Source organism: Bos indicus, chromosome 21 (genome assembly GCF_029378745.1).
Source record: "Bos indicus isolate NIAB-ARS_2022 breed Sahiwal x Tharparkar chromosome 21, NIAB-ARS_B.indTharparkar_mat_pri_1.0, whole genome shotgun sequence".
Taxonomy (NCBI): Eukaryota; Metazoa; Chordata; class Mammalia; order Artiodactyla; family Bovidae; genus Bos; species Bos indicus.
Window position 1 is genome coordinate 266,271 of NC_091780.1, and position 17,388 is coordinate 283,658.

General features: G+C 37.0%; 2 pseudogenes; both read left to right on the top strand.

Moving 5' to 3' along the window:
* The first annotated feature begins 8,917 nt into the window (after positions 1 to 8,917).
* LOC139178373 (olfactory receptor 5D13-like) lies at positions 8,918 to 10,333 on the top strand (annotated as a pseudogene).
* A 3,427-nt stretch (positions 10,334 to 13,760) lies between these two features.
* Positions 13,761 to 16,932, top strand: LOC139178374 (olfactory receptor 5D13-like; annotated as a pseudogene).
* The last annotated feature ends 456 nt before the right edge of the window (positions 16,933 to 17,388 follow it).

Genomic DNA, 17,388 nt, shown 5'->3' on the forward strand with positions numbered 1-17,388 from the left:
ACTCTTAAAAAGTTACTTATTATCTTGCAGAATGTTTAAGATATTCTTTATTTTTACCTTTTAAAACAAACTTTAGAATTATTCTTGTTTAGATTTAGTGTAGAAAAACAGTAGAATTGTAGATCTATTTGCAAAGAATGATAAGTTTGCATCCTCAAGTCTTCCAAATCATAAGCATGCTACATTATTATGTTAATTTAGATCTACTTCATGTTTTACAATATAAGATATATCATATTTCTATAAAGTTGTTACATATATTTTTAAATTAATCTGGATGTGTGATTATTTTTCATACTATTTTAAATGTCATTTGTAAAATGTTTATTGTTTTTCAATTAGGATTCAATGCATTTTTGCAACTCTAACAATATTTTTAAATAATTTTATAATTTATTTGTAGATTACTTTTGATTTTCAGCATGCATATCACACAATCTCTAATAAACATTTTCTGGATATGTTGTTTCCAATGTTATTCTTTTTGTTTTTTTCTTGTGTTTGGTTAACTAGCTGAAAACATTAGTACAATTTTGAATAAACAGTAAAAGTGGGTACCCTTGACTTCCTCATCTAACAAGGAAACATTTCATGCTTAAAATGTTAAACAAAGTTATCTCACATACTTGTTTTGTATGTGTCTGTTTGTTATATTTTGTTTTTTAGTGAGTGAATGTTGAATTTATCAAGTTAATTTTCCTCATTTTAACTCCTTTAATATTTTGATATGGTAACTTGTATTTTTAAAAATTTTCTAATATCAAAATATGTGTTTTTTCCTAAGAAAATTACTATAATTATATATTTACCTTTCTATTAGTTGATTGGTTTAATGTGTCAATATTTTATGTATAATTTAAAATTCTGTGATCATTAGTAAGATTATTCTGTAATTTTCTTTTATTGTCCTTGTTAGTTTTTGCCATCAAGATTATATTTTTCTCTCAAAACAAAAATGATGAGAGTCTTCTTATTCAATTCAGTGAATATTATGTAGAAATTAAAATGAGAGTGTGATTGGGAGAAACACAGGACACTATCATATCAAAAAAACCCACAAAACTATAAGTTAACTGCTATTCAGTTCAGTTCAGTTGCTCAGTCATGTTCAATTCTTTGCGACCCCATGGACTGTAGCATGACAGGCACCCCTGTCCATCACCAAATCCAAGAGTTTACTCAAACTCCTGTCCATTGAGTCAGTGATGCCATCCAACCATCTCATTCTCTGTCATCCCCTTCTCCCACCTTCAGTCTTTCCCAGCATGAGGGTCTTTTCAAGTGAGTCAGCTCTTCACATCAGGTGGCCAAAGTATTGGAGTTTCAGCTTCAACACCAGTCCTTCCAATGAATATCCAGGATTGATTTCCTTTAGGATGGACTGGTTAGATCTCCTTTCAGTCCAAGGGACTCTCAAGAGTCTTCTCCAACACCACAATTCAAAAGCATCAATTCTTTGGTGCTCAGATTTCTTTATAGTCCATACATGACCACTGGAAAAACCATAACTTTGACTAGACTGACCTTTGTTGACAAAGTAATGTCCCTGCTTTTCAATATACTGTCTAGGTTGGTCATAACTTATCTTCCAAGGAATAGGGTCTTTTAATTTCATGGCTGCAATCACCATCTGCAGTGACTTTGGAGACCCCACCCCCCAAAAAAGAAAAGTCTGCCACTGTTTCCACTGTTTCCCCATCTATTTGCCATGAAGTGATGGGATTGGATGCCATGATCTTTGTTTTCTGAATGTTGAGCTTTAAGCCAACTATTTTACTCTCCGCTTTCACTTTCATCAAGAGGCTTTTTAGTTCTTCTTCACTTTCTGCCATAAAGGTGTTGTCAGCTGCATATCTGAGGCTATTGATATTCCTGGCAGTCTTTATTCCAGCTTGTGCTTCATCTAGCCCAGGCTTTATCATGATGTACTCTCCATGTAAGTTAAATAAGCAGGGTGACAATATACAGCCTTGACGTACTCCTTTTCCTATTTGGAACCAGTCTGTTGTTCCATGTCCAGTTCTAACTGTTGCTTCCTGACCTGCATACAGATTTCTCAAAATGCAGGTCAGGTGGTCTGGTATTCTCATCTCTTCCAGAATTTTCCACAGTTTATTGTGATCCACACAGTCAAAGCCTTTGTCATAGTCAATAAATCGTAAATAAATGCTTTTCTGGAAGTCTCTTACTTTTTTGATGATCCAGGGGATGTTGGAAATTGGATCTCTGGTTCCTCTGCCTTTTCTAAAATCAGCTTGAACATCTGGAATTTCGCAGTTCACGTATTGCTGAAGCCTGGCTTGGAGAATTTTGAGCATTACTTTACTAGTGTGTGAGATGAGTGCACTTGTGTGGTAGTTTGAGCATTCTTTGGCATTGCCTTTCTTTGGGATTGGAATGAAAACTGACCTCTTCCAGTCCTGTGGTCACTGCTGAGTTTTCCAAATTTCCTGGCATGTTGAGCGTAGAACTTTCTGAGCATCATCTTTTAGGATTTAAAATAGCCTCAACTGGAATCCCATCACCTCCACTAGCTTTGTTTGTAGTGATGGTTCCTTAGGCCCACTCTCTTTGCATTCCAGAATGTCTGGTTCCAGGTGAGTGATCATGCCATCGTGATTATCTGGGTCCTGAAGATCTTTTTTGGACAGTTCTTCTGTGTATTCTTGCCACCTCTTCTAAATATCTTCTGCTTCTATTAGGTCCATACCATTTCTGTCCTTTATTGAGCCCATCTTTACATGAAATGTTCCCTTGGTATCTCTAATTTTCTTGAAGAGATCTCTAGTCTTTCTCATTCTATTGTAATTGAATAGAATGTTTTCCTCTATTTCTTTGCACTGATCACTGAGGAAATCTTTCTTATCTCTCCTTGCTATTCTTTGGAACTCTGCATTCAAATGGGTATATCTTTGCTTTTCTCTTTGCTTTTTGCTTCTCTTCTTTTCACAGCTATTTGTAAGGCCTCCTCAGAGAGCCATTTTGCATTTTTGCATTTTTTTCTTGGGGATGGTCTTGATCCCTGTCTCCTGTACAATGTCATGAACCTCCGTCCATAGTTCATCAGGCACTCTGTCTATCAGATCTAGTCCCTTAAATCTATTTCTCACTTCCACTGTATAGTCGTAAGGGATTTGATTTAGATTTTACCTCAATGGTCTACTTTCTTCAATTTAAATCTGACTTTAGCAATACAGAGTTCATGATCTGAGCCACAGTCAGCCCCAGTCTTGATTTTGCTGACTGTATAGAGCTTCTGCATCTTTGACTGCAAAGAATATCATCAATCTGATTTCGGTGTTGACCATCTGGTGATGTCCATGTGTAGAGTCTTCTCTTGTGTTGTTTGAAGACGGTGTTTGCTATGACCAGTGCGTTCTTTGGCAGAACTCTATTAACCTTTGCCCTGCTTCCTTCGGTACTCCAAGGCCAGTTACTGTACTCCAAGCAATTACTGTACTCTAAGCAATTACTTCAGTAATGGCTGTTACTGGTGTGCTTAGTCACTCATTTGTGTCTGACTCTTTGCAACCCCAGAGACTGTAGCCCACCAGGATCCTTTGTCCATGGTATTCTCCAGGCAAGAATACTGGAGTGGCTTGCAGTGCCCTCCTCCATGGGCTCTTCCTAACCCAGGGATTGGACCCAGTTCTTCCACATTGCAGGCAGATTCTTTACTGTCTGAGCCATCAGGGAACCTATTAGTGGAGGAGGCCCTAAAGCAACTGTGATTTTTATTATCTATTTATGCAAAGAAAATATTGTGTTCAAACCCTGACTTCACATACCAATTTTCTGGACCAGGAAATTTGATTTGTTGTGTCTTGCTTACTTCTTTGTGAAATGTGTATATTTGGTTAGTCAAAAAATTTGTTCTGGCTTTTCTGTAACATGTTATGGAAAAACTGGAATGAGCTTTATGGCCAGCCCAACATTATTAGGAAATTGTAAGTTTGCATTCACTAATTAGTTGTTATTTAGTTAATAATAAGTTTAAAAAATATTGCTTCAGTTCAGTTCAGTTCAGTCGCTCAGTCGTGTCCGACTCTTTGCGACCCCATGAATCGCAGCATGCCAGGCCTCCCTGTCCATCACCAACTCCCAGAGTTCACTCAGACTTACATCCAATGAGTCAGTGATGCCATCCAGCCATCTCATCCTCTGTTGTCCCCTTGTCCTCCTGCCCCCAATCCCTCCCAGCATTGCTTACTACTCCCCAAAACTACCCCTCAACCTGGCCCCAACACACTGACAGTCACAGATACTAAAAGCAAAGTCTGGCAAATGTAGCAAAATGATGCAAAGTGGGGATATTGAGAGCTACTTATTTCATTTACACTTTTTCAGTTCAGAATTGATAGTATGTTGGCATAAAGCAGAGCTGTTTGTAGTATTGGAGATACAATAAAATGGGACTACTAATGTGAATGATGACATTTTAAGAATAAATTATATAATTTTTAATTTAAAAAATAAGTTGCAAAGATATTTCAGTTTTCATCACACCTCACTGTACATTGTTAGTAGGAATGCAGAATGTTGCAGCTGCTGTGGAAAATGGTATAGAGGTTCTTTATTAAGTTGAAAATTGAACTGTACATGATCCAGAAATCCTGCTTATGAGTATTATCCTAAAAATTTGAGGTCAAGCTTTTAAAAATATGTTAGCATTCCCACATTCACTGTAGAACCATTCACAATAGCCAGGGAGTGGAAACCACTGAAATATCTATGGACAGATAGTTGGATAAAATAATGCAGTGCATATGTGAACAGTAGAATACAACCTGACCTTTAAAAAGAAGAAAATTGTGTAATATGTGACTACATGGATGAAACTTGAGGACATTATGCTAAATGAAAATGTCAGCCATAGAAAGACAAATACTGTAGGATTCCACTTATGTGATATATCAGAATCAAGGAGTGGAATAATAGCTACCAGAGGCTAGTGGAGAGGGAAGCAGAAATTTACAAATCAATGGTCAAGAAGTTTTAATTTAGCAAGACACACAGCTGTGCTGTACAAAACTATATGTGTAGTCAACAGTACTGTATTATACACTTAAAAATATCTTAAGATGGTAGATCTCATATTGTGTTATTACCACAGTAAAATAAAATTTAAGAGAGAATTAAAGGTATATTTTAACGACTGAAATTTAAATTTAATTTGATTCCATCTGGTTTGTTTTTTCCCACTAATACACTCTTTTCTTTCTGAGATGTAATCCGGGTGCAGCATTGGATTAGTTTTCACATCTCCTCAGTATCCTCTGGTCTGAAACAGTGTTTCACTCCTTTCTTGTTTTTTCTTGACTTTGACAATTCTAAGGAATATTGGTGAGGTATCCTGAAGAATGTTTCTGGATATGGGTTTACCTAATGATTCTCTCACATTAAATTGGGATTGTAGATTTTCAGTATGGTTTTATCACAGAAGTGAAGCTTTTCTCACAACATTGTATCATGGTGAATGATATCCACATTACATCACTGGCGAAGACCATCTTTATCTTTTGCCTAAGGCAGAGCTGGCCAAATTTCTCTACTCTAAACTGGAATGCTGGATTTGAAATGCAGTTAATAACAATTATTTCTATATTTTTTCCATATTTCAAAGTCTACATTTTATGTTTATTCGATGAATACCTATTATTTTAAAAGTTCAATATCAAAAAAGTAATTCATGGGATAGATGTGGTGGTGTAATTATCTTTAATGATTTAGAAGAAAATCCATCCACTAAAATGACACAAGAGACAGTGTTTCACCTAATTAAATGGCTTGTGGTCCACTGAGTAATACTCCAATTACAATTCTGTGTACTTCATATATTCATGGTCATGGGGGGAAATATAAGACCCCAGAGTTTGGCAGAATTTATACTGTGAATTCAGTTTCTAAATTTTTCTTTGTATTTTTTAATATTTCTAATGTTCCTGGAAATAAAATGCCATTTTACTGGCATGCTCATTGAAATATACTGCCATTTTTGCAAGCCAAAAGTCTTTTAATATCTTAAAGAATGTTTGAATAATGAGAAGAAATATACTGGAGGTTCATTAATCCTAAAAAGAAATTCTCAGTAAATTAATCAAGAACATCTGGTTTCATATCAGTTCATGTTTCTTTCTGTATGTTGCAAATTAAATGGAAAAGATGGAGCTACCACTCGTACAGATTATTCCACAAACTATAGATGATCCCTTTCTATGATCAGAAACATTTTAATTTGCACTAATATGGCATGAAGTGGTTTTCACAATTAACATTTGTATTACTGAAAGTGGTAGGAGTGAGCAACAGGGAAATTGCAAAGATGCAGAGAATTCTGTAATTCCATAAACCTGGTTCCAGTTTGCGGAGAAGGCAATGACACCCCACTCCAGTACTCTTGCCTGGAAAATCCCCTGGTGGGCTGCCGTCTATGGTGTCGCACAGAGTCGGACACGACTGAAGCAACTTGGCGGCAGCAGCAGTTCCAATTTGAATACAAACCTACCAATAATCCACTGATTTTCTGCAAAATCATTTGAAATTGCTAACGTTGAACACCAAATCAATTTTTCAGTCTCTTTGGTTATTGATATGAGTATTGCATCAGTAAACTAAAACAGTGGTTCCAGTCTTCCTAATATACCAGGGTGTTGCTAATATTTTCAAATGTTGAAGGAAAGCCATTTGTTAAAATAGCCTGAATAATAATGAATATTTACAATGTATCTGCCCAGTCCCTCTTGCTATTGGAAAAAAAATTCTGATGACATATTATTTATGTCTAGGGTTGTTTGTAGTGGATATCAACTAAGCCTTCATGGAGCTGCGTCTGTAGCCTGACACTTGATCTGGACAAAACAAAGATGAAGCAGACCATCCATCTAATTTTACTGAAGTTTTATGTCTGTATCTCGGGGCCATTCATTTTAAGGCATTGCAGCTCTTGCTTCCCTATCTTCTCCAAGTTTGCTTCCTCATAACAGAGGTTTACTCATTGGTAGAGAAAATTTGTAATTTTCACTGTATCTTGAATGCATTTTGTATAAATTTATTGTTGGTAAATATAACAATTAATTATATATAATTATATATAATTTATAAATATAAATTATATCATTTTGTTTCTCATAACATTATATATACTTTATATTATATATTTAATTATATATTGGTGGCTGAGACAGTAAAGAATCTGTCTTCAGTAAACCGGGGTTTGATCTCTGAGTTGGGAAGATCCCCTGGAGAAGGCAATGGCAATCCACTCCAGTATTCTTACCTGGAGAATCACATGGACAGAGAAACCTGATGAGCTACAGTCCATGGTTTTTCAAAGAGTCAGACACGAGAAAGCAACTAACACTCACCTATAATTTTAGATATATATCAAAAATGTTTAGCTGCTAAGTCATACTGGAGTGGGTTGCCATCTCCTTCTCCAGGGGATCTTCCCGACCTAGGGATTGAACTCAGGTCTCCTGCATTGCAGGTGGTCTCCTGCATTGCAGGTGGATTATTTACTGACTCAGCCACCAGAGAGGCCCACAGCAGTACTGGGGTGGGTTGCCATTTCCTTCTCCAGGGAATCTTCCCCACCCAGGAATCGAACCTGTGTCTCCTGTGTCTCCTACATTGAAGGTGTATTCTTTACCATTAAGCCACTATGGAAGCCTTATATATTAAAATAGATGATCTAAAATCACATTTACAAATAATTAATATAAGTTAATTAGATTAAATTAATGAATGAGTCAATGTTAAGCAAAATGTCAATATAAAAACCCAATAATTATCCCAGGAGGCAGTATAACCTTAATGGAGGTTTTGATGGAAGGTACATGATTATTTCATGAATAAGATTCTATAATTAATTTAAGCACAAGATGGAAGGCATAAACTAGTTACAACTTAAGATTTATGCCAATTCACAAACTTTTAATTTGTCAATTAAAAGTCAATTCTTTAATATGACTAGAATATAAAAAAATTATACTGAGATTTATACGGCACCTTTTACACACCATGTGATCTTATTGATCCTTAGTGTAACTGTTAGAACCATAACAAAGTACTCTGCTTCTTTTTGGCATCTCAAAATTTTGAGATTTACACTTTCTTTTGTGTTCCAAATTTATATTTTAGTTGTATATTGAAAATACTAAGGGCTAAATTTTAAATGATAGCATGAATAGTCTGTATTTCCGTGGTTCTCATAATTTATCATGCATCAGAAATCACCTGGAGGCCTGGATAAATCACAATTTGTGAGCTACTTTCCAGAGTTTTTGATTCAGGAAGTTGGAGACAGGGCTTGAGAATTTGCATTCCTAACATATTTTTAGGCGTCCCTGCTGCTGCTGGTTTGAGGACCATATCTGGAGAATATATACCAGCTCCCCCAGAGACATATGAAGCTTCTGCCTTCTCTGTTTCTCTTTTGTATTCATTTCTACTTTTCAGGAATAATGTTTGGTCCTTTGTTCAACAGGAATCATCCTGCTATCAGAAGGAAATCAGAGTATCATACTCACATTAATTCTCCTGGGTTTTTCAGAATATCCAGAACTCTGGGTCCCACTTTTCCTTGTTTTCTTGTCTATCTACACAGTCACTGTGATGGGGAATTTGCTAAGTCACTTCAGTCGTGTCCAACTCTGTGCAACCCCGTAGACGGCAGTCCACCAGGCTCCCCTGTCCCTGGGATTCTCCAGGCAAGAACACTGGAGTGGGTTGCCATTTCCTTCTCCAGTGCATGAAAGTGAAAAGGGAAAGTGAAGTCGCTCAGTCGTGTCCGACTCTTAGCAACCCCATGGGATTTTCCAGGCAGGAGTACTGGAGTGGGTTGCCATTGCCTTCTCCAGTGGTGGGGAATTTAGGCATGATCATAATCATCAAGGTCAATTCAAAACTCCACACGATCATGTACTTTTTCCTTAGTCACTTGTCCTTTGTCAATTTCTGTTTTTCTACTGTCAGTTCATTCACTCAGTCATGTCCGACTCTTTGCGACCCCATGAATCGCAGCACACCAGGCCTCCCTGTCCATCACCAACTCTCAGAGTTCACTCAGACTCATGTCCATCGAGTTGGTGATGCCATCCAGCCATCTCATCCTCTGTTGTCCCCTTCTCCTCCTGCCCCCAATCCCTCCCAGCATCAGAGTCTTTTCCAATGAGTCAACTCTTCACATGAGGTGGCCAAAGTACTGGAGTTTCAGCTTTAACATCATTCCTTCCAAAGAAATCCCAGGGCTGATCTCCTTCAGAATGGACTGGTTGGATCACACCCAAACTGTTGGAGAATTTGATTGTGGAGGACAGAACCATCTCTTTCTCTGGTTGCATTGCGCACTTTTGTTTTGCTTGCCTGTTTGGTGTAGCAGAAACATTCATGTTAGCAGCAATGGCTTATGACCGCATTGTGGAGGTCTGAAACCCCTTGCTCTATGCCACTGTGATATCTCTTGGTGTGCTCTCTTGGTGGCTGGCTCTTACTCATGGGGTGTAGTGTGCTCCATGACACACATATTTTCTTCTTGCATTATCCTATTGCAAGTCTAGCACCATAATTTTATCTGTGACCACTCTGTAATTGTTTCTGTCTCCTGCTCAGATCCCTATATCAGTCAGATGTTATGTTCTGTTATCTCCATGTTCAATGAGGCGAGCAGCCTGGTGATTATTCTGATGTCCTATATATTCATTTTTATCACTGTTATGGGGATGCCTTCTGCAAGTGGGAGCTGGAAAACCTTCTCCACCTGTGCTTCCCACCTGACAGCCATCAGCATGTTCCATGGAACCATCCTTTTCCTTTACTGCATTTCTAACCCCAAAACTTCTTGGCTCACAGTCAAAGTGACTTCTGTGTTTTACACAGTAGTGATTCCTATGCTGAACCCCTTGATCTACAGCTTGAGGAACAAAGAAGTAAAAAATACATTCACAAGATTAGTTTTCACAAAACCACTTTGTCACTCCACATACTATTTTTAAATTCATTATTTTATTTCTGAAAAAAAAAATTGATATCCTATGCTACAGATTGTTCAGTTCTTGTGGTGTAATTGATGATTCAAATCTTTTGATAAATATAAGGCTTTAAGTTAGTATATCTGTGGCAGGATAGCATTTTATTGATGATTATTGATTTTTGCATACATCAGTGTTTAGTAAAATAGCTGTAAACCATATGTAAACCAAATTTTTTTTAAATGACTGCTTTTTGTAGTATTTATAAATTATTTTGAGTGGATTCAATTGTATTAAAAGTTTATGGGTATATGATGAAATAAGCTATTTTTTTCTGTTTTGGACAGTTGGCATGTACCTCATAAGAAAAATGATTAAGGAGAAAGTTCAAGCTTCCTACAAAGAAGGCATAAACTGTTTATGATGTCCTCTTCAAAACACAAGTCTGGGAAAATTAAAGACAGGAGGGCAACACGGACTCCAAGAACTAATCAATCAAACACACAGTAACAATAAAATATGAGTGACCAATCAACAACACAATTATTCCAATCATACAATGACCAAGTATTGTCTTAAACTAAAGTGTTTAGGCACGCATGACAGCAATCTGTCCTTCACTATATCAGTTTGCTCATACTCATGTCCATTAAGTCAGTGAAGCTATCCAACTATCTCATTCTCTGTTGCCCACTTCTCTGCCTGCCCTCAACCTTTCCCAGCATCAGGGTCTTTTCCAATGAGTCAACTCTTCTCAACCGGTGGCCAAAATGTTGGAGCTTCAGCTTCAGCCTCAGTCCTTCCAATGAGAATTCAGGGTTGATCTCCTGTAGGATTGACCTGGTTTGATCTCCTTGCTGTTCAATGGACTCTCAAGAGTTTTCTCCAGCACCACAATTTGAAAGCAACAATTCAGCACTCAGCCTTCTTTATGGTCCAACACTCACATCTATACATGACTATTGGAAAAACAATAACTTGGACTATATGGACCTTTGTCAACAAAGTGATGCCTCTGTTTTTTAATACACTGTCTAGGATTGTCATAGCTTTCTTTCCAAGGAATCACAGATGAATGAATCATAGATGTAAACATAAAAATGAAAACTGAAAAATATTTAGCATAAAACAGAAAAAATCTTTCAAAAGTTAGGAGCAGAATGTTCTTTCTTGTGGAAAAGCCACCGTGTGTGTGTACAAATATAATAGAATGTAATGAGAAAATAGAAATGCTTGGAAAATGGCAAAATAAACTGTTCAAAGGATTAAAAAAAAAGTTAGGATGATAATTCTTTGAATGAACATAAAAAGGATGGATCTTTAAAAAACAATAAAAGGAGCTTCATTGCCATTAAAAAATGTTTGGTAAAAATTTATTAAGCATAAATGACACCAATAATAAGGTGAAAATACAAGCCATAGATTGTGAGGAAGTATTTGAAAAATATATTTGATAAATGATTTCAATGTAAAACATACAGAGGAAGTCTTTATACTCAATATGAGAAAAAAGCCTACTTAAAGTTTTGATGAACTATCTGAGCACACATTTGACAAAACAGAACACACAAACATGTGAAAAAATACTAAGTATAGCTAGTCATCAATGACATTCTTATTAAAATTAAAACTTAAACCACAAGGAGAAACTACTGTACTCCCTTTAGAATAGCTAAAATGAATAAGAGTTTCAAATACTGGTGAAAATGTGGAGCAAGTTAAATGCTTATGCATTTCAGATAAGGGTTAAATAACTTTGAAAATAGTTTAGCAGTATCTTATGAAGTTACGCTTCCCAGACTATTATGCTACAGAAACTGTGATAGCAGTTGAAGCCTCGAAGTTGGTGGCAATTTGTTGTGCAGCCTGGAGAACTAATATCCAACAAGGTTGCTAGCTCTGGGTGACCAGGGTGTAGATACTGGCTCCAAAGCTAGTCCAGGGTACAGAGGTGTCAGCAATGGGGGGAAGATGCACTGTGGAACTCAAGCCTGTCTCAGTGAGAGAATAACCATGCAGACTTGTGGGATTTTGGATCGAGACCATACTATGTACAATAATTCTATGCCTGGTAGGAAACAGCCTCTGGTGTGTTATGGGTTCCTGGTAGAGTCTGGCAAGTGTTAGTCAGGTTGTCAGGAGCCTAGGGAAAGCATTTGTTGCTGCTGTTTAGTTGCTAAACTGTGTCCAAATCTTTTGTGTATCCATGGACTGTAGCCCACGAGGCTCCTATGTCCAACAGATTTCCCAGGCAAGAATACTGGGGTGGGTGGCCATTGCCTTCACCAAGTGCTATTCCCGACTCCAGGCAGGGGTAGAATCTCTGTCTCCTGCACTGCAGCTGATTTTTTTTTTTTTTTTTACCACCGAGCCACCAGGCAAGCCAGTGGTCTAACTGTGTGATATTTCACTGTAGTAGAACCAGTAGATTGACATTCAGAGGTTTTGGAGACTTAAACAAGTTTCCAAAATGTGTTTGCCATTTTTAAGAGACTGTATTATTTAATTGTATAAGCTAGGAAGTGTGGATTGCTTATATTTAGAAGAAAACACAATTTAGCTTCAGTAAAGAACATCACTGTTTCTGAAGACAATAATATTTATTTAGGTTAAGCAACAAATGCACTTCATACACAAAATGGGAAAGAAAAATCGCAAAGTAAATATATATAATAGCGGTTAATATCTCTGAGGGAATTCCCTGGTGGCTCAGAGGATAAAGCATCTGCCTGCCATGCGGGAGACCAGGGTTCAATCCCTGGGTTGGGAAGATCCCCTGGAGAAGGAAATGGCAACCCACTCCAGAATTCTTCCTGGAGAATCCCATGGACAGAGGAGCCTGGCCGGCTACAGTCCACGGGGTCGCAAAGAGTGAGACACGACTGAGCGAGTTCACTTCACTTCACTTCACAATATCTCTGAACAGTTTCATTTTAGCTTATTTATCTTTCATTTTGGGTTTTACTGTAGTCACCAAGTTTTCTTATTCAGTTCATGTATTTTTTTATAATTATTTTTAAAAGAAATTCATGAAATAGAGTATTTGAGGTGCCATTTCCAGTGATTCAGAAAAAAAAAAAACTACCTTCTTGCAAGTTGCCACATAAAAAAAGCATTCAAGCTAATTTATTGATATGTGATATAAAAATAAATAGCTCAAGAAATCTTCTCTGGGGTCTAAATCCCCAAGGTCATGGGAGCATACATAAGCCCTACATTTTGTTCATAGGAATCAGATTCAGCTTCCAAATCTCTCTCTCTCTGTTTCTTCCTTTCTCTGAGTTTTTCTGGATATTAAGAAAGAAGTATATTCCAGTCACATTGAATTTTTGTGGGCTCCTGCTATATTGATTAACTCCTTAATGTTTTACATGATGTTTGAATTCTGAGTGGGAACTGCCCTGGAGACAATTAATAGTAGAAATGGAATCTTGGGGTAAGTTGGTTTCAGGCGGGATGATCTATCTTGTTTCTTTTCTCTCCTTTGGTGAACTCTGAGATCCTGAAACCCCTAAAGCAGTGGACACTCTTTGTCAGTCTTTGTGTGATAATGTCTCCTGAGTCCATTTTCCTGAGGGCTGAGCTTTGATATCCTCCCCCTTCACTGGGGTATCATCCTGACTTTTGCTCTGAGGATATCCACACTGTGCTTAGCAGAGTAGTCACAATGAAATTTTTAAAAAGACTGTTATAATGCCTGGTAATTCCTCAACACCTCAAAATTGAGTCAAAAGAAGATAAGAATAATATGCATAAAATAATAATAAATACCATAATATACAATTCCATTTTTCTGACAGTAATGTCTTCAGGTATGTCAAGGGTGTGGAAAATATGGCTGAAGTGAAAAGGAAAAGTGTCCTCATGATAGTAATTTTCATGAAATGTTTTATGTCTTGTTCAAGTGCTGCATCAGTATGTAAGAAAAAGAGGAAATTATATTCTGAGAATACTGACATGAGCAGAGAAGGTTGAAAACTGGAGAATATAGCTAGGATAAGGGTTTAGGTAAAACTGAGCTGAGAAATTTAGATTTGATAAGTTAGTTAGTAGGGAGAAATTAAAGTTTTAAGAGTCAGAAAGTGTCATAACAACCACAGTAATCAAGAAGAGAAGAAATTGATTTTCTCACAGTGCAGGTTAGCAGCATCACAGGGAAGTTGCCTGAGCCTAGGTGACCATGATATTAAAAAGGGATGATTAATAAGAGTCAGATAATAATGAGAAAACACAGGGGAAACAGAAACAATTTACTGAAGGATAGTGATTGATGAATTAACATGAACAGGGTCAAGAGGAAATTCAGAAAAAGAGTTGAGCTACTCTTTGACATCACAAATTGTTCCTGCAGTTTTGCTGCTGCCAACTTTGAACCTTGATCTGTTTCTTAGATTGTTTAAAATAATACATTTAAAAATAATACCAATTATTCAGAGTATTAAGAATTAAAATGGATGAGGGTGGGAAAACCTATATATTTTGAACTGCATAACTGTAAGATTGTGCAAATTATATTAATGCCATTTCCTAACTTAATACTTATATACCTATAAAATATCATATCATTATTACTGATAAAGAAGTTGAGGCTCATAAAATCTGAGTGATTCACCAAAGATCATACAGTAAGTGCCAAAGCTTGGAACTGAAGTTAAATTTATGTTTCCAACTCTTTACTTCTTTCATTGTGTCAGTCTGTCTGTCACTAACTCTTTTCCACTTCCCACTCATTCCCTTTTCTGCATATAGGAAATACATTTTTTGAGTGTCAAAAGTACCATAAAGCTATTCAAGAAATAGTGAATTATTTCTCCCTTCACATGGTCAGACAAAACTAAAATTGCATCTGTGTTTATGAGGTTCAAACAAATAGTCCCTTTATTAATGAATATTTCAGATGTGTGCTTGTTGTTGGTTAATTTATTTAAAAATCTTTGCTAAATAAGTATACTTCTGTTGTTATAAACTGCTTACCAGTACAAGATGCTTTTGCTTTCTCAAAATAATGTGCACAATAATGATTGTATGACTCAAAGCAAGATTATCACCTGTAGTTTTAATCAAACTCAATATTCCTGTCAACAGAAGTTTTGAGGGTGATAATGTAACCACTTGTGTTTATTACCATATTTTCTGATTTTCTTGAGAAACAGTATAGAGTGTGAAAGAGTTGAGCAAAATATATTTTAAGTTACTCTGTAATTCAGATATTCTATAACGATTTAAATGTATAATATTCCTAATACATTTATTAGATTAAAAATATTGATAGCAAGTTAAGAGATATTGATCAAAGAATTTAAAAGACTATATTGAAAGCATCAGTGGCAGTATGTGAGACAAATGATAGTCAAATAGGAAAGAAAACAAAAGTGAGGGTACTACAAATTGTAATACAACTTCATTGCTTTACCAGGTCGCTGCATTGAACACAAAGCCAATAATTTTAGCATCAAACTGGAAGCATTGGAAAACTTGAAGATAGAGCTTTACTTCCTTCAATGTTCATTTATGTTTTCTAAAATGTGAAGATTCTTGTGGTGACTCATGACCTCTGCCTTTTTGATGATCTTCAGTTTGAATATAATGATAGAAGTCCTACGACCTCTAAAAATATTACTCCTCCTGCTTTTTAAAATAAATTTGAGTGCTATGTTTTCATTTATTGTTATGTTACTCCCACTAAACAGCACAGACCTTCAGAATGGTGGAACTATGAAAAACATGTTTTTCTGCAACACTATAGAAAACATTTCTAACTCTACATGAAATTCAATTTCTGTCACTCATGATCAACTTCAAACCTAACTCATCACTAGCAGGTTGTGTTAATTCAAACAAGTGTCTTAACTCATATATACTTCCATTTCCTTTTGTAAAATATGAGACCAGTTGTTTTGAAATTCATAAGTCTTATTTAGTGGTCAAAACTAATGTACCAATATTTTAATACAATGTCTGCTGCATGATAAATGTCAGCATTATCATTGTTATCATTTTATTATCACTGTCTCAGATTTTCTCCAACAACAATTTTGTGGTTTGCTGAAGGAAATCGGAGTGCAGGAGCCACGTTCACCCTCTTGGGCTTCTCAGAATATCCTGACCTCCAGGTTCCCTTGTTCCTGGCTTTCCTCACCGTCTATGCAGTCACCGTGGTGGGGAACCTGGGCATGATCACCATCATCAGGATCAGTGCCAAACTCCACACCCCCGTGTACTTGTTTCTCAGTCACTTGTCCTTTGTTGATTTCTGCTATTCCACCACAGTTACACCCAAACTCTTGCAGAATTTGGTGTGGAAGACAGAACCGTCTCATTCACAGGATGCATCATGCAATTCTTCTCAGCTTGTATGTTTGCAGTGGCAGAGGCATTCGTGTTGGCAGTGATGGTCTATGACCGATTTGTGGCCATTTGTAAGCCTCTACTCTACACAGTGGTCATGTCCCCAAAGCTCTGTGCATCGTTAGTGGCTAGTCCCTGCACATGGGATATAGTCTCCTCCCTGACACTCACCTGTTTTCTCCTGGCATTATCCTTCTGTGGGCCTAACATCATAAATAATTTCCTCTGTGAGCACTCTGTCATTGTCTCCATCTCCTGCTCTGACCCCTTCATCAGCCAAGTGCTCTGTTTTGCCATTGCCATATTCAATGAGGTGAGCAGCCTGGCAATTGTCCTCACTACTTATATGTCCATTTTTGTCACTATCATAAAAATGCCCTCTGCTGGGGGGTGCCAAATAGCCTTCTCTACTTGTGCCTCCCATCTGACCGCCATCGCCACGTTCCATGGGACTGTCCTGTTCCTTTATTGTGTACCCAGCTCCAAAAACTCATGGCTCACGGTCAAAGTAGGTTCTGTATTTTATACAGTGGTGAGTCCCATGCTGAATCCTCTGATCTATAGCCTCAGGAACAAAGATGTGAAAGAGAGTGTCAGGAAATTAATGAATCACTGAATACAATTTGGTTGAAGATCTGTATGTCCAAAAGAAATTTGATCATTACATAGTGTTGATTAGATCTTCTTGTAGAGATGAAGACTCAAATTATGTAGTCAACTCACTAGATAATAAATTTAGAGCCATGAATTGGCTATTTGATCTCTTAGTTTTTGTTCAGTTCAGTGTCAAATAAAATAGCTGTATATCATGTGTAAAATGATGTGTGTTGTGGGTGTATGATAAGTGAAACTGTGAGTTGTTCAGTCATGTCTGACTCTTTGCCACCCCACGGACTGTAGCCTGCCAGGTTATTCTGTCCATGGAAATCTCAAGGAAAGAATGATGGAGTGGGTAGCCATTGCCTTCTCCAGGGGATCTTCCTGACCCAGGGTCCGAACCTGGATTTCCTACATTTCAGGGAAATTCTTCAACTTCTGAGCCAGCATGGAAGAGCTGTGGATGAATAGTGTC